The following is a 13,993-nucleotide window of genomic DNA, read 5'->3' as shown; positions in this document are numbered from 1 at the left end:
TCGATGAAACAATTATTATGACAAGTTATCATCGTTAAAACACAATGCAGAAGATAAAATATTAGTGGAAAAGTTCTCTAGAAAGGAAGAACGTAGAGAAGAGACAATAGTGTGATGAGATTTGAAAATAACAAGCTAAGTTCTTGTAGGTGATGCTGACCTCACGGTCCTGGAACTCTCTGGAGATGTCCACTGCTAATTCCTTGTAGGTGTTGGTTTTCGGTATCATTAGACCAAGTTTTGAAATCCCAAAATCGGTAACTTTAATATGTCCAGTAGATGTAATCAGGAGGCTGCAAAAGAGAAGATGGTTTTAGCCTCACAGACTGAATGATAATAAATGACAACTTTCCCCACTTTATTATACTACGGGGGCACTTACTTTTCCGGCTTCAGGTCTCTGTGCACCACACCGTAACTATGCAGGTATTCCACGGCAAGTACCGCCTCTGCAAAGTACAAGCGGGCCATGGGGACAGAGAAAGGACCCCTGGTGCTTAGAAGGGTCCCACAGTCTCCACCTATAGAAGAAAGGAAATATGACCGGTGAGGGGTTTATACAGAAGATAACCATGATATACCACGAGCAGATAACCATGATGTATAATGAGCAGTGAGCGGAAACATCCTGGGGAGATCACACAGATAGTGGCGCACATAGAAATCACAAGACCCCATATCAAAAGTTGTAATTGCCCCCCACCCTAAAAAATAAAAAAGAAATATATTTATATCCCTGTTGAAGCAGCTTGGTGTTCTCACCAGCAATACAACTTTTGTGGCCATTTTAGAGTATGATGCTCCCAAAAATGCCCACACCCACACTCAATGAGTATGGTATCCCCACAGTGAATCCTCCTAAGGAGGCCACCACTTAGAAGGAGGCCAGCCACAACCCCCTACTCGGTGTGATGGCACCCACAGCAACCCTCCCACTCAGGATAATGGTTCCCACAGTCCCTCACACGATATAATGGTCCGCATAACTCCCCACTCAGTATGATGTCCCCACACAGAATGGGGGCCTCCATATAGAGTGAGGACCCCCACAGCACCCCACTTAATATGATGACCTCCACTCAGCATTCACAGTCCCCCCATATCTAGTCATACGGCCCCCTTTCAGTATTTTGGCCCCTACTAGCCACCTACTCAGTATTTTTGCCCCCACCAGCCCCACCTCCTTGAAGAAGCAAATAACGCTGAAATTGTGATGACAGGTGGAGGGATGCTGCCCGCTGCCGAGCGTCGACAGACCCCCTCCGACTGATGAGCCCCATAGCGCCCCTGCACCAAGATCAATGAATTTACGAGCATCTTGGTAATAGATAACCTATAGTAAATGCTCTGTGGCGATGTAACCAACAATGTCCTAATGATATGAGCAGTGATAAGATGAAAGCAGACATGGGCTGAATATAATACAATAGATGTGTCTTACCTCCTACATACTCCATGACCATACACAGGTGAGATCTAGTTGGAAAGGAGCAGAGCATGGAGACCACAAAGGGACAATCAGCAAATGTTAAGATGTCCCTCTCCAGAAAGGCCCATTCCAATCTCTGTGCAGTATTTAGGTTCCGCTTAGCCATTTTCTTCATAGCAAAGGTCTGGTGTGAATCTTTATGATGCACTAAGTAGACGGCCCTTGAGAGAAGGAGAATCCATCGGTTATAATAAATCCTTATTAATAATCCATCTATAGAAATCATTATATGTTTAATACTGGTATCCAAGGGGTAACATTTCTCCTTGCGGAGAGTGACATGTTAAGCTTGTCAAGGTGAGGAGACTTTTAAGCCTCAATGATCCTCTGGGAAATGTGCAAATTGTCTCTTCAGAGAGGAAGAGAACTAGAACTCTAGTGCCACCTATAGGAAGTAGTAATCCTAAAAGTCAATATCGACCCTTTAACGAGCCTTATCACATGACATGGAATAATAGCCATAACCAAAATCTCAATTTTCGGACACTATGTTTTGGGGTACAAGCACTCATCAGTGCAAAGTGTGAGATATGGTTTGGCTGGGTGAGAGGCATCTGACCGGGATCCAAGCGGTAACGTTTCTCCTTGCGGAAAAAGCCATGTTAAGCATGTCAAGGTGAGGAGACTTTTAAGCTGCAATGCTCTTCTGGGAAATATGCAAATTGTCTCTTTTCAGAGAGGAAGAGAACTAGCACCCTAGTGCCACCTATAGGAAGTAGCAATCCTATTTCCCAGAGGAGCATTGCGGCTTAAAAGTCTCCTCATGTCCGCAAGGAGAAACGTCAACCCCTTGGATACCGGTCAGACACCTCTCACCCAGTCAAACCATATCTCACACTTTGCACTGAAGAGGGGCAGTACCCCAGAACACAGTTCCTGCAAATTGAGATTTTGGGTTTGGCTATTATCCTAAGTCATGCGACAAAGCTTGTTAAAGGGTCGATATTGACTTTTAGGATTGCTACTTCCTATAGGTGGAGTTCTAGTTTGCTTCCTCTCTGAAGAGACAATTTGCATATGTTTAATACTAGAAGTCTGGCCGCCACTATAAATCCACATCTAGAAATACATAAAATAGCACTACATAGATCACCTATGGGAGGTCTCCACAATGCCACTTCTGCCGGAGCCATCACCCAGGTCACATTATAGATACGAGAATCTATCGAAATTCTCTTTGGGCAGATTCGCTATAACTGACCAAATACAATTTAGTGCAAATAAAATTGGTCCAAAATGAATGTGCTCCAGGGCTCTCTTCTGCTGCTGAGGCCAGTGATTGGGCCCACATGGTCATGGTGGAGGGTGTAGCTGTCATTGACGTCAATATGGTGTCACCCTTCATGTGACCATGTGTAGCCAACTTCTCTGATCAGCTTCATAATGGAGCACCCCCAATAAAAACAAAGATCAGAGTGGAGAGCAGAAAAGCTCAGGTGGAGGAGGCAGCATAAGAACAGATGAGGGTCTAGCACAGGCGAATGTAATAATATTATATTATTATATATTATATTATATGTAATTATATTATTTAAATCGCTTTCCTTACAGTTTGATTTGCTACAGATCATATAATTTCCCTATGATAACACTGAATGGCAGAGTGCAGGGGCAGAAGCATTGTCATAGGGAACCCTGAGAAATGTGGATTATGGCAACAGAAATCTCACCCAAAATTTCCACTGCTGATGAGTTTGGAAGTTTCATAGTCGCTCATATGCGGCTTTCTCGCCGGAACCAATGAATCCATCACGCTCTATAAAAGAATAAGAAATAATACTGATTTATTGAAGATGCAGGAAAAAAGTTACAGATGCAAAAACTTCTCCCCCCATATTATGTCCCAGATGATTTATACTGATATGATGTTGGGAGGATACAAACCGGACGCTGGGCAGACCTGGCGCTAGCACCCTGCACACCCAGGCAAGTGCCGAGGCCCTGAGTAGGCGAGGGGCCCACTTGCTGTCGGGCACCCTGGCGCGCTATGGGACCGGTGAGCAGAGGAGAGTGGTGCCAGCGCCAGCTAGTGGGCCTTGCTCCCCCCCCCCAATGCTTGCCCAGGACCACTGCCGGCACAATACTTACCTCTCCACAGCTGGTGAGCAGTGAGGTGAGCATTTGATTTTTTCTTTTATGTATGGAGGTATGGGGCATTATATGGGGGGAGAAGTGACATCCTGCATGGGGCATTATATGGAGGGGAGGTAGGGACATCCTGCGTGGGGTATTATATGGGGGGGAGAAGTGACATCCTGCATGGGGCATTATATGGGGGGAGTGACATCCTGCATGGGGCATTATATGGGTGAGAGGTGACATCCTACATGAGGCATTATATGGGGGGGACATCCTGCATGGGGCATTATATAGGGGGGTGACATCCTGCATGGGGTATTATATGAGGGGGAGAAGTGACTTCCTGCATGGGTCATTATATGGGGGGGAAGTGACATCCAGCATAGGGCTTTATATGGGGTGAGAGGTGACATTCTGCATGGGGCATTATATGGGGGGTGACATCCTGCATGGGGCATTATATGGGGGGAGTGACATCCTGCATGGGGTATTATATGGGGGGAGAAGTGACATCCTGCATGGGGCATTATATGGGGTGAGAGGTGACATCCTGCATGGGGCAATATATGGGGTGAGAGGTGACATCCTACATGGGGCAGTATGTGTTGGGGGGACATCCTGCATGGGGCATTGTATGGGGGGGTGATATTCTTCATGGGCATTATATGGGGGGTGACATCCTGTATGGGCCATTATGTGGGGTGGGACATCCTGCATGGAGCATTATGTGGGGGGGACATCCTGCATGGGGAATTATATGGGGGGTGACATCCTGCATGGGGCATTATGTGGGGGGGATATCCTGCATGGGGCATTATGTGTGGGGGACATCCTGCATGGGGCATTATGTGGGGGTGACATCCTGCATGGGCCATTATGTGGGGGGGCACAGCCTGCATGGGGCATTATGTGGGGGGCACAGCCTGCATGGGGCATTATGTGGGAGGGACTGTCTGCATGGGGAATTATATGGGGGGTGACATCCTGCATGGGCCATTATGTGGGAGGGGGACATCCTGCATGGGGCATTATGTGGGGGGGGCACAGCCTGCATGGGGAATTATGTGGGGGCTCAAAGCCTGCATGGGGCATTATGTGGGGGTCACAGCCTGCATGGAGCATTATGTGGGGGGTCAAAGCCTGCATGGGCCATTATGTGGGGGGCACAGCCTGCATGGGGCATTATGTGTGGGGTCACTGCCTGCATGGGGCATTATATGGGGGCACAGCCTGCGTGGAGCATTTTATGGGGTCCATTATTCTATATGGAGCAATATATGGAGCTCATAATACGGTATAGAGGACTATGTGGTGCCATTATACTGTGTGGAGGACATTACTGTCCGGTCTGCACTGTGAGCTGTGAGGATTCGCCGCTTTCTGAGCTATTGTGGAATTTACAATAGATATCACTCATGTAATGTAAGAAGTGAAATCTTCGGGCTTGTACTATATATATATATACAGTACAGACCAAAAGTTTGGACACACCTTCTCATTTAAAGATTTTTCTGTATTTTCATGACTATGAAAATTGTACATTCACACTGAAGACATCAAAACTATGAATTAACACATGTGGAATTATATACTTAACCACTGAAAATATGTCTTATATTCTAGGTTCTTCAAAGTAGCCACCTTTTGCTTTGATGACTGCTTTGCACACTCTTGGCATTCTCTTGATGAGCTTCAAGAGGTAGTCACCGGAAATGGTCTTCCAACAATCTTGAAGGAGTTCCCAGAGATGCTTAGCACTTGTTGGCCCTTTTGCCTTCACTCTGCGGTCCAGCTCACCCCAAACCATCTCGATTAGGTTCAGGTCTGGTGACTGTGGAGGCCAGGTCATCTGGCGTAGCAGCCCATCACTCTCCTTCTTGGTCAAATAGCCCTTACACAGCCTGGAGGTGTGTTTGGGGTCATTGTCCTGTTGAAAAATAAATGATGGTCCAACTAAGCGCAAACCGGAAGGAATAGCATGCCGCTGCAAGATGCTGTGGTAGCCATGCTGGTTCAGTATGCCTTCAATTTTGAATAAATCCCCAACAGTGTCACCAGCAAAGCCCCCCCACACCATCACACCTCCTCCTCCATGCTTCACGGTGGGAACCAGGCATGTAGAGTCCATCCGTTCACCTTTTCTGCGTCGCACAAAGACATGGTGGTTGGAACCAAAGATCTCAAATTTGGACTCATCAGACCAAAGCACAGATTTCCACTGGTCTAATGTCCATTCCTTGTGTTCTTTAGCCCAAACAAGTCTCTTCTGCTTGTTGCCTGCCCTTAGCAGTGGTTTCCTAGCAGCTATTTTACCATGAAGGCCTGCTGCACAAAGTCTCCTCTTTACAGTTGTTGAAGAGATGTGTTTGCTGCAAGAACTCTGTGTGACATTGACCTGGTCTCTAATCTGAGTTGCTGTTAACCTGTGGTTTCTGAGGCTGGTAACTCGGGTAAATGTATCCTCAGAAGCAGAGGTGACTCTTGGTCTTCCTTTCCTGGAGCGGTCCTCATTTGAGCCAGTTTCTTTGTAACACTTGATGGTTTTTGCAACTGCACTTGGGGACACTTTAAAAGTTTGCCCAATTTTTCTGACTGACTGACTTTCATTTCTTAAAGTAATGATGACCACTCGTTTTTCTTTATTTAGCTGCTTTTTTCTTGCCATAATACAAATTCTAACAGTTTATTCAGTAGGACAATCAGCTGTGCATCCACCTGACTTCTGCACAACACAACTGATGGTCCCAACCCCATTTATAAGGCAAGAAATCCCACTTATTAAACCTGACAGGGCACACCTGTGAAGTGAAAACCATTTCCGGTGACTACCTCTTGAAGCTCATCAAGAGAATGCCAAGAGTGTGCAAAGCAGTCATCAAAGCAAAAGGTGGCTACTTTGAAGAACCTAGAATATAAGACATATTTTCAGTTGTTTCACACTTTTTTGTTAAGTATATAATTCCACATGTGTTAATTCATAGTTTTGATGCCTTCAGTGTGAATGTACAATTTTCAAAGTCATGAAAATACAGAAAAATCTTTAAATGAGAAGGTGTGTCCAAACTTTTGGTCTGTACTGTATATATATATATATATATATATATATATATATTTATCTGCGGTATCTGTGCATCATGAATCGTGGTATGTGTTAAAGGGGCCACTGAGACTCTTTCACCCAGGGCCCACAAAATCCTGGAGCCGCCCTGCAAGGGTCATCATACATTACTATAACATTCTGGATAATGTGGGAGATCACACAGAGGAGGACTTACAGGTAATCTGTCACCAGGTGTTTGCTATGTATTCTGAAAGCACCATGATGTAGGGGCAGAGACCCTGATTCCAGTGATGTGTTACTTACTAGGCTGTGTGTGGCTGTTTCAATAAAATCAGTAGATTATCACTAGAAGACTATCTGTCTAGCCAGGTAGTCCTATTGCTCTGTACCCCTGCCTCCACCACTGATTAGCAGCTTTCTGCCTATGCACAGTGTACACAGAAAGCTGCCAATCAAGACTCAGCATTCAGAGCTCTGCAGCAGAAAAAAATAGTGATTTTATCACAACTGCTCCACCGAGTAAAGTAATCAACACATGGAATCAGGGTCTCTGTCCCTGCATCATGCTTCTCTCAGACCAAATAGCATAAACCTGGTGACAGATTCCCTGTAATTCAAATGTAATTAACACCATAGGGTCATCTACACTTAGAATAGAGACGTCCCATGGTTGTATGGGGGATAATACTGGACGAGTCATTCACACCCCATGATCTGATGACACACACGCATCCCCCTCTATGATACTTACGGATTCTTGGATCTCCGGGATCTCACTAATTCCATTGTTAGGATTCGACAGCTCAGTTGTTTCTAAAATAATGATGAAGAAATGAAATGTATTAGAGGATATTATTCCTACATAGATAATACAGCAATATAACGGAGAAATGACAAGATGTCTGTAAATGGGATTAATACTCGTTATATGGGGATTCTAAATATGAGAATATACGGGGAATCCATAGATAAATGTAATGTAAATGATGGAGGAACCCCTTCATAAATAACAAAAGACTGACCATCACTTCCGAAAAAAAAATGGGTGTGAACAGGTGCATACTAAGAGTAGCCATCCAAATACATAACTAACAAAGTTGCACTCTGTAACGCTATAGCATGTAAACATGAAATAAATGAAATTTGAATTGCATTACTGCTGTAGAAAATAGGATAAAAGGAAGATACTTAGCGCATAATTTGGCCAATTCATGCATGGCCAGCAGCCACGGCAAGGCGACCTTTTTTTTTGCTGGGTGCATGCCCAGCAGTCACGGCAAGACGACCTTCTTTTGCTGGGTGCATGCCCAGCAGTCACGACAAGGCGACCTTCTTTTGCTGGGTGCATGCCCAGCAGTCACGACAAGGCGACCTTCTTTTGCTGGGTGCATGCCTAGTAGCCACGGTAAGGCGACCTTCTTTTGCTCGGTGCATGCCCAGCAGTCACGGCAAGGCGACCTTTTTTGCTGGGAACCTATCTCCACCCATCAGCCCAGGGTGGTTTTAATTACAACAGGATCCTACCTACCCATATAAATGTAGGCTTCAGCCTAGGAGAGGATTCACATTAGGAGAGGATTCCAACAGAAAGATCGCCTTGTCATTGGCTGCTGGGCATTCATGAATTGGCCAAATTATGTGCTCAGTATCTTAGTTTTTTCCCATTTTCTAGAGCAGTAATGCAATTTAAATTTAATTTCTTTCATGTTACTTGCTATAGCACTGCAGAATGGACCCTCCATCACATGAATGAGGAAGCCCCCACCCACGCTGCACATACGAGTGATGGTAAGAGAGCTGAAACATAGGAGAGATTTGCAAATTAGCCTGGAAGTGCACTGGGGGCGTGTCACTGCACTTGGATTTCTTCTTTCACGCCCCCAGCGCACTTCCATTCTGATTTGTATATGGTGTCTACTTTACATTTCTCCTGACTGGCACATTGGATTTCTACAAACAATTATTATTAGGGGACAATGGCCTATACCGTCACACCACTACTTCTATATGTAACAATGTGCTGCCAGGTTCCCATTACACAGAGTAGAGAGTAAATCTAACATTATCCTCCGTCCTCTGTAATATCTGGACATTCCTTGTAGAAGGTCGGGTGATCGCTCACCTGTAATCAGATCGCTGTTCAGCTCCGGCTGACTCCTATTAGGGTCAGGGATTTTCGGGGTCACATTTTGCCCATATTTGGCGTCGCCTCCTGTTGTTTCCTGATAGATATAATATATATAATTAATGTGTGGAAGATTTCACTAAATCACCAAATACATAAATCATGAAGGACTAAACCAACATTTACAGATGCACCAATTGTAACGATACAAATCCCGCGCCATCTTCAGACCTTTTCTCAGAAAGTCTCCTCAGATACGGTGGATTAAGATGCGTCTATTAATATTGATCCTTACCGGGCGTTCCAATGAGCGTTCTAGTATAGACAGGACTTTTTTGGCCAGTTCTTTAAAGACAGACAAATCTTCAGTCTGAGATCTTTCTTCAGCCTATAAAGAAGGAAAAATGGAAAGGAGAATTTTGAGATGAGAGCGGTCAGAATGGAGGCGGAAATTGTATGTGACATCGGTTCTCTGTCTGCAGATACAATGACTACATACTGTATTTGGGGACTCGTTGTGTTTTACCGTATTTTTTGGACTATAAGATGCCTTTTTTTCCAAAATTTTTGACCTCCCTTCTAACACTCTCGCACCCCTCCAATCTATCCTAAACTCTGCTGTCTGACTAATCCACCTGTCCCCCCGCTATTCCCTGGCTTTTCCCCTCGCTCCGCCAATCCCTTCACTGGCTCCACATTACCCAGAGACTCCAGTTCAAGACCCTAACCTTGGTATGCAAAGCCACCCACAACCTGTCTCCTCCATATATCTGTGACCTAGTCTCCCGGTACTTACCTGCACGCAACCTCCGATCCTAACAAGATCTTCTTCTCTACTCCCCTCTTATCTCCTCTTCCCACAATCGCATACAAGATTTCTCCCGTGCATCCCCCCTACTCTGGAACTCTCCACCCCAGCATATCAGACAGATTATTAATAATAATAATTGTCTGAATGTAGCTTACCAGGGGGGTGGCTGTGGTGGAGTGAGGTCACAGGAGGTAGGGTCACTGCTGTAGGAAGCCGGCAGTAGAAGTGGGGCGCTGCTGCGGGCCCCGAGCTGGGAGGAGCGGGGTATCCAGGAGGTGCGAGGCTGCGTGCCCTGGGCCTCAAGGAAATGTTAGCGGTGATTTAGGAGGGGTGTCCCCGCTCTGCCCATTGATTTTCTGGCGGTGGGCTTCAGGCAAATGGCCGCTGGAGGCAGTGCATGTGCAGATTTAGATCTCGGCTCAATGAGGAGCTGAGATCTCAATCTGCGTATTGGCCATCTCCAGCAGCCTACTTCTTGAAGCCCACTGCAGAGAAATCAATAAGCAGAGCAGGGCCTCCCCTCCTGAATTACCGCTAACATTTCCTTGAAGCCCAGGGCCCGCAGCCTCGCACCATCTGGACACCCCGCTCCTCCCAGCTTGGGGCCCACAGCAGCGCCCCACTCCTACTGCCGACTTCCTGCAGCAGCGACTCTGCCTCCTGTGACCTTGCTCCACTGCCACCACCCCCCTCAGTAAGAAACCGAAAAATCGGACTATAAGACAGGACTATAAGATAGACCCCCATTTTATTATAATAAATGTTTTTCCTATTTACCTCCCAAAAATTTTTGGTGCGTCTTATGGTCTGCAAAATACGATATATTAGAAGAAAAAGCTTCTATCCCTCCATTATTATCTATTAATATTGAGATGTTCTGTGCAGAGTGTCCGCCACTTACCTGGTGTAGTAATGTCCTGATGTTCTGAAGTAAATCCGTCAGATAGTCTGACGTTAGACGACGTTGTCGGTGTTTGGTCAGGCAATCCTTTACTAGCTCCATCACCAGCCGGTGAGTGAAGCTGAGGACGCCATCGGGTGGTAGAAGCACACTGTTAGGACGATTGATCATAAGGATCATCAATAGCGCTTTTACCTGAGGAATGTCCAAAACAATTCCAGCCATAGTGAAAAACTGCAAGTGCTATCAGTCACTATAGAGCCAAGAAAGGCACGGGTGAGCCTATGTGCATTGTATATATAGCGACTGTGAGCAGTGATGTCACCATCACCTGTGATGTCATCACGGAATCTTGTGATAGAATCTTCACGGAGCAGCTCTGCGCAAATAGAATGCGGCCTGGTATTATATAAAGTGAAAACACCGTACAATTAACTACCCATGTTATCATGGCCGTTCTATTTTATATCCAATTAGAACACAACCAGGATAAAGGTGTGTTCACAAGTTGGATTTTGGCAGCATTTTTTTTCTACCTCAAAAATCAAAGGAGGCAGGAAAAACGCTGCTTAAAATTCAGGTGTTTTTACTTGTGTTTTTTTTTCCATTCATTTGAATGGGTGAAAAATGCTGCAAAACCTCTGAAAGACTTGACAAGCTGCAGATTTAAAAAAAATGCAAAAAAACAGCATGTGAATGAGATTTCAGAAATGTCATTCACTAAGATGGTACTGTAAAACACAGCATTTTTGCTGCAGAAGAAAAACAGTGAATACACCCTAAAGATATCCTCTGTCATATTATGGGAAATATTGTATGTTTCGCATTTATTATCTCACGTGTTTTTCTTCACCATAGAACTTTTAAGGCTGTGTGCCCACTATGCGTTTTTTAGGCGTTTCTGCAGCGTAACTTCCGCCGCGGAAACACTTAAAAAACGCTTGGTGATAGGTCTGCAATGGTCCCCAATGATAATCCGCATGTGCGGTGCACATGCCACGGAGATTTCCGCTGCGAATTATCATTGCGGAAAAATCCGCAGCTCGTCCTTTAATTCTGCAGAGTCGCTGCGATTTAGCCGCCATTGACTTGCATTGGAACGCATAACATCCGAATGACTACAAATACACATGTGGATATTATGCGACTCAATGCGTGGATGGTACCCGGGTCTGGAGATGAAGAGACTCTCCTCCAGACCCGGGTACCATAGTACCTGTAGTTAAAATAGAATTAAAATAAAAAATAAACATATACTTACCTTCTGATGGCCCCTGTCTGCTCCCGGTGGTGCTGCTGGCTCTTCGGCTGCTCGCGGTGGTAAAAGGACCTTCCATGACGCCATTTAGTCATGTGACAGGTCACATGACTAAATGACGTCATGGAAGGTCCTTTTACAGCACCGTGATCCGCCGAAGACACCGGACGCACCGGAGAAGGAGATCGAGGACCATCGGAAGATGAGTATAATATTTTTTTTTTATTTTTCACCATTATTATTCTTTTTTTTTATTATTGATGCTGCATTTGCAGCATTGTAACTTGGTCACACTATATAAATCCATGCCGGTTGCATGGAATTATATTGTGTGACCAAGTTGTCAAGCACTTTTCCAAGTGATGCTAAAATCACTTGGCAAAGCGCTTGACAACCCAGGGAGATGCAGAAACGCTTAGGAAAAATCCGCAGCATTTCTGCATCGTGGTCATATATCCTAACTCATTGGCGAACTGTTATACAAGGCTATATTCACACTAGACTTTTTTTAGCGGGCTTTTTTATGCAAATTTTCAGCTGCGTTTTACAGTACCATCAAAGTCTATGACATTTCCGAAATCTCATGCACACAGCTTGCTTATTTGTCCTCAGTATTTTGTGCTTTCCATGGCTTTTTGCAATAGAGTATGTCACTTGTTTCAGCGTTTTTCACCCATTAAAAAAAAGGGTGGTGGAAAAAAATGCTGAAAAAAAGCCTAGTGTGAACATTTTGCTGCGTTTTTAGTGAAAAAAGCAAGTATGTGACACACATTTACTTTTGTGATTTTCCCAAGTTTAAACCATCTTGTCTTGGTCACCTGAGATAGCAGCTTGGATTATTACAGTTTAATTAAATTAGTGATGCCTACAAAGTAAACATTGGTTGAGCTAGGTGTGAGATTGAACAACACGTGTGGCCCACGGAGGTCTGAAAATGAACAATGCCTGAGCAACTCAATGGCAAACCATAATGTGAAAGTAAATAGTGTCCTACAAATTCAATGCACTGCCAGGGTCTTAGATAAACCATTCCAGACCAATTCACCCCCCCCCCCCGTTACATTTGTAATGTGTACTTTTTCATGAACATATGTCTTGCAATGGTGACCTGTTTTCATGTGTCTATGGTGGAAGCAAAGCTGAACTTTGGGATCCTGAAAAACGCACCAAAAATGCACCAAGAACCACTGCAAAAAAACACACCAAAACCTGCGTTTTTGACGCTACTTCTTTCCTGCCAAGAGATTATGTTTTGCTGCAGAAAAAAAACACCTAGTGTGAATATAGCCTAAGACTTACTCTGCCAGCATTAATAGTCAATATTCTGTATACAAATAGGACTCCAATCCAGGTACAAAAGAGACCTCTTCATTCTTTGTAGGTGGAAAAACTTTCGAAATTGTCAGTGTATCAAGTACTTATACTCCTGACTGTATATATTATAATTGCCGCACTGCTACATACAGGTGCTTCTCAGAAAATTAGAATATCATCAAAAAGTGAATTTATTTCAGTTCTTCAATCCAAAAAGTGAAACTCATATATTATACAGAGTCATTACAAACAGAGTGATCTCTTTTAAGTGTTTATTTCTGCTAATGTTGATGATTATGGCTTACAGCCAATGAAAACACAAAAGTCATTATCTCAGTAAATTAGAATTAACAAGAAACACCTGCAAAGGCTACCTAAGCATTTAAAAAGGTCCCTTAGTCAGTTTCAGTAGGCTCCACAATCATGGGCAAGACTGCTGACTTGACAGATGTCCAGAAGGCAGTCATTGACACACTCCTCAAGAAGGGTAAGCCACAAAAGGTCATTGCTAAAGAAGCAGCTGTTCACAGAGTGCTGTATCCGAGCATATTAATGGACGTGGAAGAAAAAAGTGTGGTAGAAAAAGGTGCACAAGCAACTGGGATAACCGCAGCCTTGAAAGGATTGCTAAGAAAAGGCCATTCAAAAATTTGGGGGAGATTCACAAGGAGTGGACTGCTGCTGGAGTCATTGCTTCAAGAGCCACCACACACAGACGTATCCAGGACATGGGCTACAAGTGTCGCATTGCTTGTGTCAAGCCCCTCATGACCAATAGACAACGCCAGAAGCGTCTTACCTGGGCCAAAGAGAAAAAGACCTGGACTGATGCTCAGTGGCCCAAGGTGTTGTTTTCAGATGAAAAGTACATTTTGCATTTCATTTGGAAATCAAGGTCCCAGAGTCTGGAGGAAGAGTGGAGAGGCCACAATCCAAGCTGCTGGAGGTCTAGTGT

The sequence above is a fragment of the Phyllobates terribilis genome, unplaced genomic scaffold (genome assembly GCF_046119375.1).
Source record: "Phyllobates terribilis strain yellow unplaced genomic scaffold, ASM4611937v1 Scaffold_60__1_contigs__length_8166268, whole genome shotgun sequence".
Taxonomy (NCBI): domain Eukaryota; kingdom Metazoa; phylum Chordata; class Amphibia; order Anura; family Dendrobatidae; genus Phyllobates; species Phyllobates terribilis.
Note: the sequence above shows the minus strand (reverse complement) of the source record.